Source organism: Rattus rattus, chromosome 2, assembly GCF_011064425.1.
Source record: "Rattus rattus isolate New Zealand chromosome 2, Rrattus_CSIRO_v1, whole genome shotgun sequence".
In the NCBI taxonomy this organism is placed as follows: domain Eukaryota; kingdom Metazoa; phylum Chordata; class Mammalia; order Rodentia; family Muridae; genus Rattus; species Rattus rattus.
In genome coordinates, this window is record NC_046155.1 from 24,538,954 (window position 1) to 24,556,341 (window position 17,388).

The window sequence follows — 17,388 nt, forward strand, 5'->3', positions numbered from 1 at the left end:
TGCATCCAAAATGTACCTAAGTGTAAGAGGTTGTACTTCTTATCTTTATTTTACTAAGAACTTGCAAACATCATGGAACACTTTCAATAGGAGCATTATAGTTTCTACCCAAAGAATTTATTTTATTTTATTTTAGTTGAATATATTTAAAAAAAGAAAAGTCTAATTTTTTTCCCCCTGTGACTTACTTGTGGATGAGTAAGAATATTTTCTGTCCATAAGAACTGGTAGAGCAAGACAAAATTACTGGAGTTTTTAGTGTTCACTCAAAATTTATTTTTGAAAGTTGCCTATTGCCATTGGCAATGATCTATTATTAAAATTTTCTTTATTGATCTTTGAAAAAAGATATAGTACTGATGTGTGATAAAGGATGCATCATAAGGACAAGTGTTTTTCAAGACAGGGATTTTTTTGTAGTCCTGGATGTCCTGGAACTAGCTCTGTAGACCAGGCTGGTCTTGAACTCAGAGATCCACCTGCCTCTGACTCCCAAGTGTTGGGATTAAAGGCATGTGCCACACTGCCTAGTAACACTGATATTTTTTTTTTTAACACTGATATTTTTAAATTTACTAGTGTTTTAATATCTTAATAATGAAACTGAGATGCTGTTTAAATTAGGGAATTAATGTATACACACATACATCTGTGCATGTGAGTACATGTTAATAGAGTGGTTTTCTTTGATTGTTTATTGGTTGCTTTTGTGTTTTTGTATGTGTACTCTTGGAAATCAAACCCAGGATCTTACACACACACACACACACACACACACACACACACACACACACACACACACCATGTTCCATGAATGATAGATAGCTAGGGCTAGATAGACCCTTCTCAAAATAACAACAAAAAAAGTGAAATCAAAGTTCGAATAGATTCCATATATTCATTTGTGTGTGTGTCCATGTATGCACATACATATGTGTGCATGTGGTGGCCTGTGTGGAGGCCAGAGACAACTTTCTTGGTGTTGTCTCCTTCCAACTTGATTTCGATTTTGTTTCTACCTCCATGCTGCACGCGCAGGCTTCTGGTTAAGCCTCCTGCCTCTGCCTCCCATCTTGCCAGAGCAGTGATAGGACTATAGTTACCAGTTTCTATATCTGAATATTTTTAATACATGGGTTTTAGGGATTGAACTCAGGCCATCAGGTTTGTGCCTCAGACATATCTCGCTGGCCATAGAATACATCGTTTTGTGTGCATCCCCTCCCCCCATCTGTGTGTGTGTGTGTGTGTGTGTGTGTGTGTGTGTGTGTGCCTATGTGCATGCACATATGCATGTGGAGGTCACAGGTTGACCCTGGATGTCTTCTTTGGTTGCTATTCACCTTATGTTTCGAGACACTGACCTGGGAAGTTCACTGACTCAGCCTCAGGAGTCCTCCCACCACTAGCTGCCCAGAGCCAGTTGTCCTGAGTCTAGCATTTCATTTGGTCCTAGGATCTGAACTTAGGTCCCTGTGCTGTAGGTACTCTACTGAGCGGTTTCCTCAACACTGTTCTAAAGGGTTGGGCATGATTTCATGTTTGGCAGAACCACACACTACCGCAGGAAACAACAAAGATGAATGCGTGATTCTTTAGCAGGCACTGGTAATGTCTACAGGAGTTTTTTGTTTGTTTGGTTTTTTTGTTGCTGTTATCATAACTGGCGGGTTGTGGGTGCTACAAGCATCAAGTGGCTCTAAGCATCCTGCTCTGCTCTGAAAAGCTCTCTACCACAAAGAGCCAGCAATCCCCAAACATCAATGCTTTCAAGGTGGAGAAACTGATGAAAATAAGTGGAATAAAGACTGTCCAGTACATTCAAAAGGAAACACTTTCTTTTTCCCCAGGCAATATTTTATAAACCCAACACTAACCCCCAACTTCCTCTCTTCTCTATTATTTTTCACTTCTTTATTTTTTTAAATATCAAAGAATATCTCTTTCTAAATATTTTTGATTGTATGAGGGAGAACCACTTCCAGCTTTCGTGATGGTCTGTTCTGTCACTTGTCCACTGATTTCTCAGAGTTTATCTTCTGTAACTGAAGAATTCCCTACAAGTTTGATTCATGACCCAGACTCCTTTGCCGTTGTCACTATGGTAACAGTCTAGTATTAACCCTTCCATTCTCATCTCTATGCCTATGACTCTCGGGTCTTCTCCGTCTGTTTGGATGCTATTCCACCACCATGCACAAATGACACTATTGCAGAACCTGTCCACCCTGTAACCAATATCTGGTTCTTTTCCTAAGGCCCTGTCATCTTCAGTCACCCAAGACTGAACTCCCAAACGGACATTTAACACAGGGTGAACATCCCCATTAACTTTTGTTGATTTTGCCTGAAGCAGCCACACTCAACCAGTACTGTTCAGAGGTTTCCATGTCTGAGTAAGAGCAATTCCTCAAATCATCATGTAGGCATTCTGCTTGCCCCACTTGAACACCTGTCATCCTTCATCTGAGACCAATTATCCACACGTTGGACCGTGCAGAGCACAGGAAAATGTCCTGATGGTTTTCTTTTCATACATACCCTTTGACTTAAGATCATAGGAAGCAAGATACAAAACATTGAGACTTAAGTGCACCTAGAGCCTGAAAAAACACCTTTGTTATTTTAATATCCCTTCCCTGCATTCTGCGGTGCCGCTAGTTGTCAGCGATGACCTTTCATGCCGGAGCCCTGAATTCCGAAGGCACAGATGGATTTCTTTAATTTTAACCCTGTACAAAGATTCAAAAGCCATTTCTTCTCCTACTTGTCACTCAGGGCGGTCTGTCATTAAGATCAACACTTTTCAGAGGAACCAGCACCCTAGAATGTTCTGTCTGATCCTGACACAGATCGCAGGACTCAGTGCATTTTGCATTCTGTGCCCATCCTTGATGCTATTTTCCAGAGCCCTGAGAGCACTATTTTATCACAGTGTACAAGTCTGTCAGCAGAGAGAGTGCCATGTCCCTTGCTGTCCCCACCCTGAGAACAGAAGGCAGTCTCAGCTGTCAGCAGTCTGTAACCTTGGTCTGAACCCTCAGACCTTGGTGGTGGGGGGAGTCACCGGAAATGCTTCTGACCTGGATGGTGCATTATATCCCTAGAATTTGTGAAGTGAAACTTTGGGAATAGGGTAAAATAATGTCCTCTTGCTTGAAGGAACACCAAAACTAAAAACTTTTCTCCTATGGTATGTGGTTAAGTTTTGAGTTCTTGAAGGAATGAGGATCCCACTGACGAGTTTAATTAAATAAGTAGAACAAGACAAAAAAAAAAAAGGAAATTGTAATCATATCAGTTTCTTTTCATGCCTCTTAAAAATCAAGTGCTTGGGCGAGAGAAATAATAGCACAGTGAAAAAAGGAATAAGTTAATCGTTTTTGAGCAGCTCATTTGTGCCAGGCCCTTGACAGCAGGGATGATGATAATTTCGGTGACGTAACCATAGCACACAGCACACACTTCCACAATGCTTCCGAGGTTCTCAATGCCCTTGACTGATGCTGATTCTTTTACTCTCACAGGAACCCTGGGAGGTAAGTGACACTGGGTAAGCAGCTCCAACATGGAAGTTTGAAATCCAAAATGCTCTCCCATTGGGAACAATCAACAGTGTTATCAACAGTGTGCATCTGTGGTATGGTGAACATAGCTGTTTTCCAGCATCTCAGAGACTCTGGGTACTGACAATTGCCACAAGTGGAAGATCCAGCACCCAAATTCCCATGAGGGTCGCTACCAAACAAGACCTGGAGCATGACAACACAGCAGTTTACTCATGGTCAAAGGTTAAGAGAGAGTCGACCACCTGACTAAGATGCTTAGAAACACGGCATGACATTGTCTTTAGGCCAAGCGTATAGGGAATCAATGACATAATACATTTATTCTCAGTCTTGGCTTCTGTGCACAAGCTCCCTCATTATGCACATGCAAATACTCCCAAATCTTATATCCAAAACATGTCCCAAGAATTTTGGGTAAAGGTTTTCCATCCTGTACTACATCCTCCATTTCACGGACTCAGGTGCGGTTAGCAGCTTCCTAGAAGGAGAGGAGGCAGATCTAGGACTTAGGCCAGTGACATCAGATGGCCTATTAAGTGATCCGATTTCATAGGCCATGCTTTATAGGATGCAGTTTCCTGTAACCGGTGTAAGGTCCTTGGACCCTCACTGTAGTTGGGGTCATTGCTTTCCTTATGGTGGATCTCCGTAGGCATTTCGCCTACACGACCATACTCTGTGGTCTCTAAATGCTGAGTTTCTTAATGCCCTTAACTGAGCAGCTGAGCTTGGTGGCCATGGGCAATGACTCCCTCTGTGCCTGCACACTTACGCCTGCACACTTAGGGCTCAGCACGGTCAGCTGACCTCCCCAAGTCTCTGCAGGTGTGTGACAGAGTCTATCCGCCAGGTGCTAGCTGCTTTCATATCTGTTTTTTTCAAAACAACCCAAGAATCAACGTTGGAAGTTCTCTATTAAGTCTAGATGTTTGACCTCAGCCAGGGAAGGAGCACCAAAGGAGCCATTCCTTTGGATGAAATAAGATAAAAATGTTTAATTAGCTGCTAATCACACCCAACCACGGGCAAGTCAAACAAAGGCTCACACACCCCTCTTGGGAAACCACATCGTTAGCACTGCTGGTAACATGGGCCATTAGTAATATGAAATGGTGTCTGGCTGCCTCGGTAGACAGAACCCCACATGCTTCCTGTTCCTAATCTTTGGGCAAAACTGAAATGCTTTCACATGGATGCATTTGGGTATAATGTAGCATCCTGCCCACTTCGAGGAGATCTATGCTTGCATCCACAGTGACATATACTTCTTAGGCCACCAGCAGAAAAGGTCCCACCATATGCCATTTTCCCACTGGGCATTAGGCTCAGCTTCATGTTCAGCAAGACGTGCTATAAAGCTGAAATCTCTTTGAAACCTCGCCTGGTGTGCACATGACCATCGGATCAGAAAGTCATAATGATGACCAAGAATATTCCGCATGAAATGTTGGTGGTAGCTCTCCTATAACCAGCCATTCCCCCCCACACCCCATCTGTACCCCATCACCAGAGCTGTCAGATGGTCAGGCGTTCCTAATGTCCATTGCATAGTTCAAACTGGATCTGGGAATTAACTTGCTCTAGATCCCATGGCATGGACTACATGATCTTCTAGAAGGCTCCCAGCTCAATGTTCTAATCATTCAGAAGCCTCAGGGCTCCTTCCTTCCTTTGAGATAGCAGCAGCAAGACTTCAGTGAGCTAACAGCTTTCATGCATTCCAGTGCTACTTAAGTTTTTACCACCAGGCTCTGCATGCTGTGTCCCCAAAGTACTGGAACATGATCGTTTCCCCCTTCCAACTCCAGGGGAAACCTTTGGCTCCTTTAGTAGAGGCTTAATATGGGCTTAGACTCAGAACACGGCAACACGATCTATTTTTAATTTTGGACCTCACAGGGATAAATGGAGGCAGTATGTTGCCTGGATACCAAGCATGCGATACTTAGAGAAAGACAGAGCTGCAAAACATCACAAAGGCAAATCACTTATTTATTTCCATAGCCTGTTCAGGTATGACGTTAATGCTGTGGAAAGTGGATGTCGGCCTGCATTTGTGTGATACCCTGCAGCTTCTGAAGCTCTGTCTGTAGAGGAGGGGACTAAACGCAGTGCCCCGCTCATGTTAGGCAAGTGCTCTACCACTGAGCTACACTGCCAGCCCTCAAAGCACCATCTTTTAATGATTGCACCCCATCACCAGAGCTGTCAGATGGCCAGGCGTTCCTAATGTCCATTGCATAGTTCAAACTGGATCTGGGAATTAACTTGCTCTAGATCCCACGGCATGGACTACATGATCTTCTAGAAGGCTCCCAGCTCAATGTTCTAATCATTCGTTGAACATGAGATTACACACTGGCTTAACATGTGACGTTTCTCTGCAGAAGATGGAGCTGGCAGATGCTGAGAAGCACTTGAAGAAGGGAGGAATGAGCATCTTTTAGCAGTAAGGCGAAATGCCTACGGAGATCCACCATAAGGAAAGCAATGACCCCTAACTACAGTGAGGGTCCAAGGACCTTACACCGGTTACAGGAAACTGCTTCCTATAAAGCATGGCCTATGAAATCGGATCACTTAATAGGCCATCTGATGTCACTGGCTTTGAAAGGAAGCATTGAAACAGTTCATGGCAACAGCAGTTTCCCCCCTCAGGCTCGCTGAACTAATTATGGGATTACAGCTTGGATACATGTTGCTAGAGAGATTTGCTTCAAAAGTACAAAAGTATTCGTGCTATTACTTTACTTGAAACCTCTGAAAGAGCCTGCAGCATCCTCACTCTAGGAGCAAGTCCAAACCTCAGACAGCTTGTAATCGCTGGAAGCCATCTAATCCCCTCCATTCTGCTTCTTGATATCTACACACATTATGTGAAAGATGGCATAGCCAGGGCCCAGTTTGTCCTTGAGTAAGGATAGCTAGAGAGTCTAACACTAAATCAGAGATGTTCGTTGACAAGGTCTCTTCTTTCCCAGGCCATAGAAAAAAGCAGCTATGGAGCATGTCTCTGTGGCAAGATGGCCATCTGAGTTGAGGCAGGGAGATTTCTACTACTGTTCCTCAATATGGTGGTTTAAGTCCAGCTCTTGGTCTCTCTCCTGTCTCTGCAGCTGTGCTCAAGAAGCAAGGCCCAGTATTCCCATTTGTCTCAAGGAGAAAAGTAAGCGAAGAAAATGGGACAGATGTCAGATGACTGGTTATAGGAATGTGGAACCGAGGTGGTGAGATGCTGCAGGATCGAGAATGTGGACATTCTGAGGGCTCTACTATTCTATGTACTACATACACCGCTCTATCTCAGGCCTTGCCCTGGCATTTCCCCAGCATTGTCCTAGGCAGAGGAAAGTTGCTCTTACCATGTCAGTTAATCACAATCTAAGAGCCCCCAAGATTATGCTAGGCATTGGATAATGCACGAATCGAAGAGTCATGGCTCTTGCTCTCATGGGAGTTTGTGATCTGGGGCTGGGGGAAGACACATTCAACAAAGGTATGTCCATAACAACACACAGTAATCAATGGCAGGAAGATCATTGTGACATTATTGAGATTAGGGGGCTGGAGACCCACTTACAGAGGCTGGCATCCACAGAAACCAACCCAGTTGAGGCTTGAGAGGTGACAACGAGCTGGATAGCTGGATAGAGACTGTATGTTTAGGCCGTATGTTTACTGTGTGTCAGGCAATTAATTCTCTACAAGTCAGGGCCTAAACTGAATCTGTGTCCTTAACAAAGTGGCATTAAGGACTTTCACGTGGTAGGAAAAGGTCCCGTTAGGGGAGCAAAGAAGCTCACTTTCAGGATTAGAAGAAACAGTTGTAGAGACTTGGAAGCAAACCGCCATGGGCAACAGATAGAGTTGGCATCGGGGACTGGAAAGACCGGACAGATGTAGATCTGGTCCCCCGAAAGGCATCCTAAGGGTTTGATGGGTTTCAGTTGTGTTGGTCAGCAGATGGCAAAAACCAGTGAAGGATTTTATGTGGGGAAGTGGTGTCCAATTTGAAAAGGATCACCGGAGGCTGTGCAGACGACAGATTGGAGGGATGGTAGGAGGGAAAGTGATTAGGATGTGCTTGCTTGGTTCATATGGAGAAGGTAATGGCCTAGAGAAGTCTAATGAACAAGATGGATGGAAGAATCGAATGTGAGACAGATTTTTGAAAACAGGCAGGCAACAGACAGACAGACAGACAGACAGGACTTGCTACGAGCTAGAAATAAGGAAGAAAAAAGCACCAACTATGCCTCAGGACACTTTTCTGGGTTTGTTCTGAGAAGTGAGGTCACTTTTACTGATCAGGAGAAGGTGGAGTGAAAACGGAATGCATTTTGAGGGAAGATGAAGAACGCTGTTTGAGGTGATATGCAGGTCAGGAGTTCAGACTGAAAGCTTGGCCTGGTATTAGAATTAAAGATTGGTTGCACGGGTGGTACCGAAAACCAAGGGTCAGGAGGGGGTAACCCAATCAGGGAGCAGCAGAGACGGGCCCTCAAATTAGCAACAACTAGGGAGTCTGGTAGTTCAAATTAGAGACTTCCATGTAATCTCCAATCTGAATGAAGACTATGCGACCAAGTGACTTGATGTGGTTAAACCATCCCCACAAAAACTGTTCTGTAACATGGGAAAAATCAAATGTTCTGTCTAAGGAGAGCATGCAAACCAAACCTAATGCAATTTGGAGAAGCATGTGCGTGCACCCACAGAGAAAACTCAGACAAAAGATGCCCAGATGGACATTATCTCTGTACTGGGGTGTGCATGGGGTGGACCTGGGGTTTCTTTCTCTTCTCGTAAGGTTTGAAATGCTATAAACCCATGTAACCATCAGATTGTTAGGAAATAACACAAATGGCTCAGCTGTATCTTCCACTGTTTCTCTAAATGTATTCAGTGGTGGGATCTACCTTTGCTCAAGTGAAATCTACAGCAGGGCTAGAACCTGTATATGTTGTCTCAGAATACAACTGGTCCTGTTCATACTTGGGCACAGAGCTGTAAAAATGGCCTCACACCAACATGTGACAGATTTGGGGATGCTTTCAGGGGCATCCATCCCTCCTCCAGCTTGCTGGGTACCCATAGGCATCTACAGGACGAGGGGGAGGGGCGTTTCCTCTCTTTTCTGTTGGATGTGGGAAGGAGGAGAGACAGGAAGGTCCCCTGTGAGGAGCTCAGTTGTAAGACGTCTCAGACATATGCATTGCTGGGTGCTCTCACAAGATCTGTAACTAGTCCCTATACATGGCTACTACATTCTCATATTTAGGAAAAAAACACATCACATCTCTCCTCACTAGTATTTTTTATTTATTTATTTATTTATTTATTCATTCATTCATTTATTTATTTATTTTTGTAGCTGCTTCTAAGCTCCACCTGCATTCTCAAAGAGAAGGTATAAATTCTAGACAGTTTGTTATGCTGGTCACCAGCCAGAGATGCTCCTGTCCCTGCAACCAAGGCCAAACTAAATCATTCACAACTGCTTGGTGCTTCCTGGGCTCCACATCCATGGAAGCCAGGTTTCTATTCTTCTCTTTCTCCATTTGCTTTTTAATACTCTACCCCTCCCCCACCCCCAGGTGCTGTTCTCCCACCGGCCCCTCCGCAATGTCTCTGTTCATGACCACAGCTAGAAAGGGCAGGGTCATTCTGTCACCGTCAGCTCCATGCATGACTTCCCCGTGCTCTATTGCTTCCATGGCAGGCAATTACTTTTCTGATATGACTTTTTGCAGCCATCTACCTTTTTCAAAATAAGAATATTGTAGCTCTGTTTTAATGAGGCCTCTTTCTGGGCTTGCATTCTGCGTGGTGAACTGCCTTGGGATAAGGTCATTCTGACACAGTGGGTACAAAACAATCTTGGAAGAAGCCCAAGGCAAACACACTTTCTATTTAATTTTCCCTTTCCCCTGAGAAGCTTTTGAAGAGGATTCCAGAGTTTGACGGAAGGACTGCTTCATCAAATGTTGATAAAGGTAGAACAAAGAAAAGATATTGCATGGTTTCCTTTAACTCAGCTCTACTTCCTTGGTAATCCTGTCAGAGAGGCGTACTTCATGGAAAGGAAAGCGTGTTACACAAACACTCCTCATTAAGGGAAGAGGGCTGAACTCTTACGGTACGTGTCACTCAGCAGTGGTGAATTAGGCACACTCAATTGGCCTTAAGGAGAAATGCCAACAATTGCGAATGGAACTCATGATTAAGGACAGCAAGCCACTATGAATACTGCTATACTGGTCTTTTACAAATGTTACAGTTTAAACCGAAGACATTCATCATAAATATGGCACAATATATTCTTAATATTATACCTACACATTGGGGAAGAAAATTACATGTGTTCACGTATTCAAATAGAAACAGTATTTATTTTTTTTCTTTTATTCGGAGCTGGGAACCGAACCCAGGGCCTTAGCAAGCGCTCTGAGCTAAGCTGAGCTAAATCCCCAACCCCGAAACAGTATTTATTTGATATAAACACAAATTTAGATTCAATAGGGAAAAAAATAAGGATTGATATTTTTCCCCAATTTTCTAAAACCGACCAAAATTAAATCCCACAAAAGTTTAGAATGTTACATTTTCTGAAAAGCTCGAGCTTTAAAGCAAAAACAGTACGTAAGCACTAAGCTCTACTGGGGGTAGATGTTACAAACTTTTCTTACAGATGTTGCTACTCACTTTCAGTATCTACTCTTCCTCATTTACCGTCTGTTGTTAGTGAGGGGCCACTTTGCCCCCACGGTGACACCTGGAAGATTATTGAGATGATTTTGATGGTTTGAATCAGAGTTTCTGCCATCTGTTGGTTAGAGGCCAGTGGCGTGCTCAACATCCCACAGACACATGGACGGTCCTTACAACTGCGTTACCCCAAAGCCGATAATCCGGCAGAGGGAAGGACGACCTCTGTTCTGTTACTGAGAGAGAAATTAGCAGGGAAGTGACATCCTCTTATTCACACATAATACAACCCACGTTCCAAGTGCTGTTACCTGTGACCCTACATGCCAACGTCCTTTACTTGACTCACAATGTTCTGAAGCAGAAAAACAACCCTGGCTCGTGTTCATTAAGGAAAAGTTGAGCAATCCTGAATTACAGACGGTAAAACACAAACGTTCCCATTTCCCCTCTTGGCCTGTCAAGGTTAACTCTCCTCCACTGTTTAGTGTGTATCTGGGGTATTTCTCTTAATACAATGAAAATACATACATGTGCACACTGGAGATGAACATATGCTTATCACGTGTGTGGACATGGCATTGCAAAATGCAAATTAATAAAAAGTGGGATCCTACTATTTAGGTTTTGTGTCCAACTATGCACATTTTATGTGCCATGCTTTGAATCTGGAATGTTCCCCAAAGGCTTGGGTTTTTTGATGTATTTCCCAGCTTATGGCTCTGTGGATCCTTTAGGAAGTGAGCCTCATGACTGGCTGGCTCCAGCTTTGGCCTGTCCCCGTGTGGAAAAAGCTGTCATATCTGCTCCTGGTGCCATGGACTGAGCGTCTCCACTGTTTTCTGTACCATGATAGACTGGGACTCTGAAATCAATAAAAAAACAAAACAAAACAAAACACATCTCTCCTCCCTTAGGCTGCTTCTGATAGGTACTTATTCCCAGCATTACCAATCTGACTGACACGTGTCAGCGGTTAGATAGATTTTCTTCACAGCTTGTATGTGTCACAGTCGGTTCCACTGCTCTCCCGCTGATAGATTATTGTTCTTGTAATCATTCTTTCTCTCTCCCTCCCTCTGATGCCATATTTATGATGAGTGTCTTTAGCTTAAACCGTAACATTTCTAAAAGACTAATGGAGTAGAATTCAAAATGCCACACTACGGAGAGTTTCATTTGCAACTGTTGGTGAGCTCCGTAAGGACAATTGAATGTGCGTAACTCACCAGCGCTGTCTTATTTATAGGAGTGCAGCTTTTGCTGTTGTTGTTGTTAATGAGGACTGCTTGTTTAATATGCTTTTCCTTTCTAGTGAAACAGGCCTCCTCCACTCCCGGGGGACTGAACCCAGAGGCTTGTGCATGCTAACCAAGTGCCCCACCTCTAAGCTACACCTCTGGTTCTTACTGCTCAGACTGTTGCCCAGGCTGGCTTGGAACTTGTGGTTCTCCTGCCTTAGCCACCCAAGTAGCTAAGATGACAGGCATGGCTACAACCGCTCAACAAGCTTAGCCCTCCCTTTTATGTAAAGTATAATACCTAAAAAAATGTGATAGACATTTGTCCATCCACTCCCGAAGCAGTGTTCTGAATATCTTGCAGCAGAGAGTCCAGAGAATTCCTGAGTTAAAGGAGGTGAGCATTTACACTTTTGGAAGGGTCTGCCAAGATCCTCCTAGAAGAGATTTCAACTCACACAACTTCCCAATAGAATATAAGCGTGTTCCTTATTGTCCTATTCTTACCAATACCAGCATCAGCAACATTAATTTTTTTTTCAAACTTGCTGTTTGAGTCCTCCATTTTCTTAATCATTAGTGTGTGATTTTTGCATATTTGCTGTTAACTTCATAGTTTCACTTTTTTATGGTCACACACTTAATAATCATGCTCAATTACTTCATGCTAATTGACGCTAAACTGCGCTTGCAAAAGACTCCCGCTGGAAGCTCCGGAAAAGACTGGTTTTATTGTGGAAACTGTAAATTCTCCCAGGATAAAAAAAAATGTAGCTATTTATTATCATCCACAAAATAAAGTTCTTTATTTCCTCTAATAAAATTTATAAACCTTTAGTTGTTTATTTTTGAAGTAGTCCATTAGGAGAACTTCATTTATAGGCAAACAATTCATGTTTCAGATAACACAGATACACAGGATTGCATTGTGCAAGGGATTCAGATGGGCAGTGGGGTCTTTTTGATAGGAATAAAAAATCCTAAAGTAGGTGGGATGGGTATGCAGGACTCATATGGTTGAAGTGACAGAAAAACAGACATGGTCGAAGTGTCTGTGTTCCGGTTTGTTGAGTCTCATGTCATGTTTTTAAAAGTCCTCTCACATGAGTTTCCCAGCAGTAGGCATCAACCTTGTACCTTTAGCTGGACTTTTTCATTAGGGCAGTAGTTTTCTTGTCAGAACTCCATTTCAATCTATTTGTGGTTGGGATGAGGTGGGGTGGTGGGAGTGAATGTCACAAAGAGCCCTTTAGCATTCTCTTAGCAAGTTGGCCTTTGTGAGTCCCCCTTGTAATTCAGGCACTCCACTAAGTTATTTTTAACTTACCTATGATGTAATTGTAACCCAAAGCAGGTTATCTTGAGCCACGGACCACCATCATGGAAAAGCAAGCCCTAGAAGCCAGGACTTTTCATCCTAAGTTCACGCCCAGAGCACTCTGTCCCACATTGTCCTTGGCCATGGAGAGCACCAGCACTGTCAGGGTACATTTCAAGAGGACAAAGACCCAGCCCACCCCCTGCGCAGTCCTCCACTAATCTGCATGCTTGTTGGTGGCTTCATGGACCTGTCTCCAGGTAATGCCACCAGTTACTCTTCTTATTTTAACTCTTCTCTTACAATTAACTCCTTTCCACAGGTGTGTAGGCAGGTGAGAGCCAAAGCCAAGCGTTACTCCCTCAGACTTCCATTTTCACAAAACACTCTGCGTTCGGGTACAGAGAGACCTGGGCACTAAGGGGCCCAAGAAGATGGCCATTGTAATGGTGGCAGTCGGGATCTTTGGAAAGTTAGAACTTGGGCTGTTGGCCAGCTCTGTGTGGGACAGGGGCAAACCGACCCCTCTTTTTTTGAAAGAAACCCTAAGCAACTCCTACTTTTTTGTCCATCTTTTCTGCCTTTATATTATCCCTTCTTATTTTAAGAGGTTACTCACTCCTAGACCTATCTTGTAATTCCTTCTTGACTTCCCAGCTCTGGCTGGATATCATACACACACACACACACACACACACACACACACACACACACACACACACACAGACACATACACACACCATAAAGAGAGAGGGAGAGAAAGGAAAGGGAAAGTCAGGCTATTGATTTCAGGAACTAAGACAGGACAACAACCCATCCTAAGAGGGCCAAGACCTGCAGAGAAACTGGACATTACTTCTGGGCACAGCAGTACTCTGTAAACGATCATTGTATATATACCTTGATCATCTACGCCAAGAGATGTCAGAACTTTCCCACTCCACCAACTGATTTGTTTAACTAAGTAGAGGGAAGCACACACACTTTCCAGAGTACCAACAAGGTCATGGACACAGGTCTGCAATCCCTTACTTCAGAAGATAAGATTACACAGCAGGGCACTTTCCATGGCTATCTGTCTGTAGAGAGAAGGGAAGCAGAGTGAGCCGCCTTAGAGAGGCAGGAATCACACTTCATTTTCCCTGTTTGTGGTTTATGCCTCAATTTGTATTTAGTCACTTGTTGACAACCAAGCTTCTTGATCTAGGAAAATGAGATAGAAAGAGGAAACTAATTACAGTGGAGAAGCAGGGCTAGAAGGGGAGCAGCTTTGCCTTCGCTTTCAAATCCCTACCAGTTAAGAATTTTAGTTATTAAACCAAGAGGATGTTTAATATGTTTTATATTCTACGAGAAGAAATATATATCTTAATATACATCTAAGTATCTGATATCATATATACCATATAAATATACTGCACACTACAGGAATATATTGTTTGTGCAATATAAAGTCAAAGTCAAGAAGGGAAGGGCTATGATTGCCAACAGGGCAGAATCATGATAATAATGTCTCTTCTCTAAGTCCCAATGGGCAAGCTCATTTTCTGAGAGAATAGGGAACAATGATAACCCCTTTACCCTTGGATTATTTGTAGTGATTATTCTAGCATCTGTTTAATACTTTTGTCAGTATTGTTACTATTGCCTCATAACGGCTCTGTTGCATCTTGAGGAGCCACAAAACAAACAAACAAAATAAATGCCAAGAGAACTTTAAACACAGAGCTATGAAACATCAGCATTGGCTTTCATGGGATGAGGCTTTAAGATTTGGCTCTCAGGTATTCCCAGAGTAGACTGCTTTTAAGTATTTAATAGGCTCCAACAAGATGATTTTCCTAGATATTTAATGCACTTATATTGACACACTGTTCATTTAAATTATGTTGTAATTAATTAAAGTGCTTATCATATGAAGGTTGAGTGTTGTAATACTTATTTCCACCTTCTTACTACCACAGAAGTTGAAAGTCAAGCCCAGAAAGTTTGCCAGCCTGAAAGGAAAACTTTCATCACTTTTTACAAAGAGATGATTGACTGCAATCTTTCCAGAAAGCTCACAGAATGGGCTGGAGTTCAGTTCCCAGCACCCAAGTCAGATCACATGCAACTGTCTGCAACTCCAGCTCTAAGGGACCCAATGCCCTTTTCTGAACTCTGCAGGATGCCCTCCCTCTAAACACTCATATAAATGAAAAATAAAATAAACTTAAAGAATAGCACACAGATTGCTAGGTGAAAATCCATTCACATGTCTTTCCACAACAAGGTTATGGCATCAAAACTGAGCAGTAATTTCAAGTATTGTGCACTCTTGCAAATCTGGGTGAAGTGTCCTTTGCCTGTGAAGTCTCTACTCTCCCTCCAAGCTTGACTTGTAATCAAGACATCATTGCCCCCATTGCATTTCTCTGTTAGGCTCTTGGAAGTTTCTATCTTATTTCTTTCATTTAGATCTAGACAAGCCATCTGGGAGTGATCACCACAATCACATCATTCTCTAGGCCCTTCTCAGCTGTGACTGGCCTCTTCTCACGGTCTGGTCTGCCTAGATTGCTGTCCGTCATAGACTTCTGAAGTAGAATATTCTAGGTCTGCAGGAGACGGCCGGCTCTTCTGCATGGAAGATTTACTTTGAGGAGCTACATATCAGAACCCAGGGATACACTCGGTTGGCAACAGGGATGAGAGCAGAGTCCTAAGCTCCTACCCTTCCACCAGTCAGCTCAGTGGCCAGGGGTGGAAGAGAACACAAAGCATTCAGTGACCACTGTCTTCATCTCATTACTGCAGTAATTTGCAAATAGGAGCACACTAGTGGGCTCAGCAGCGCCGAGAAGAACCTGGATGTCCAACCCCTTCTACCACGAGGGAGCTGAGATGCTGTAAAAGGATTGTGACATCCAGGGGTTTTGTTTCTTCCTCTAAAAAATGAAGGTCGTGTGCTAAGGACTGTACAGGCTTCTTATACATACATAATACTGAAAGTCTCCTTTCCGATTTCATTCTGTTCTCAGTATTTATGGTCAGCAATGGAACGCCACTCGCTTCATATGATTTAACATTCTTTATTCCACCATGTTTTCTGTATCCGTATTTGCTCTCCATTTACAGTCATGCCAGTAGACACTCTTCAGTCACGGTTACACCAGTATTGACAACAGAAAGCAAATGTGCCATGCCTCCTTTGGGTTCAACTTCCCAAGTCATACCGATATCGAGAAAGGGGAGCAGATCAGGCATTTTCCCAAGTAGTAATGGGGGAAGCAACCTTGCTTCACACGCCTGCAACCTCCAGCATTACCATCTGAGGAAGGCTGGGGAGTCACTGATTGCTCCAGAGCCCTCCTCCTTGGGCTCCGAAAGAGCATATTGAACTGTTTGGGTATTGTTTAAGACCACAGATGTCTGAGCTACCAACAAACTATTTAGGATTCTTATCACTACTTGGATGGATGGGGTTACTCTGAGAATGTTTGCAGAATCTTGAGACTTGATTCCCAACAAATCTTCCCCCAGTGGCTCATCAAAAAGGGATCCCTTGTGGTCCCAGCAGATGCATGGCTTGCCATGATAGCACAAATAGAAGAGTCTGGTCCGTAATCAACTGCTCACTTCAGGATGGCTGCTTCCCCCTTTCCTGAGGAAGAGTTAATAGAATGTTTCCATAGGCCAGGCCTTCATGAACTGTATACTCTGTCCAACTGTGGTCATCTACCGGCCATCTAACCACAGCCTTCGTTCAGAGCTAACTCAGTCCTAATGAACTCAATCACCAAATACAAACTATTTCAGAGAATACTTCTGTTCATAATCAGCCATTTTACTAGACTCCAAGGATGCAGGTGACCATCCCAGCAATCATGGCACGCGGACGAACAGAACAAAGCCATCCGTGTGGCTCCTCAGCCGTGAATATGCTTTATTCAGTAAGTGACTGGGTAGCTGATGGGTGGATAGAGATCATCTCATCACTCAGATTCTACAGGAATATATATAGCCCTGCTGTAGAGCTTCTTCCTTGGGTAGGCCCCATGGCAGTAAGCATTCAGCATACACACAAGCAAGGAGTTAACAGTCTTTAGATCCCTGAGTTACATTTTCCTACATGATCTTTGAGTCTGTTGTATAAAGGTCTGCTCACTCTCCACTATGCCCCCCCCCCACGGTGGCTGCTGTTCTGTGCATTCTGTGTCTCTATAAATAGCCTAACCCGCCCCCCATAGCACACCTCCATCCTGCCTTCTTCTAGGCCTTGTTGGATACAATCTGTGACTGGGTAGGATCTTTAAGCTTTGCTCCATTAACATCTGACACCAGCTCCAGGGTCTACCTGCGGTTGCTTAGCAACAGGCTGGCTTATGAACTAAGCACACCTGATTTGGTTATCTGGCTTGGGAGAAACTTCTGCCATCCAGTTGGGTAGATGAGGGGGCTTTTGAGAGAATGGACTAGTATGTGAACAGAAGTGAAACAAACAGCCTTGGCTCCTGCCAAGCACCACCAACTAGGGCTGCTGGGCAGGTCAGCACCAGAGCTACTGGGCTCA

At 43.6% G+C, this 17,388-nt stretch overlaps 1 protein-coding gene across 1 annotated transcript in view; it reads right to left on the bottom strand.

The window, feature by feature from the left end:
- Pip5k1b (phosphatidylinositol-4-phosphate 5-kinase type 1 beta) overlaps positions 1–17,388 on the bottom strand; it is a 274,296-nt gene that overhangs the window by 123,162 nt on the left and 133,746 nt on the right. The window lies entirely within an intron of this gene.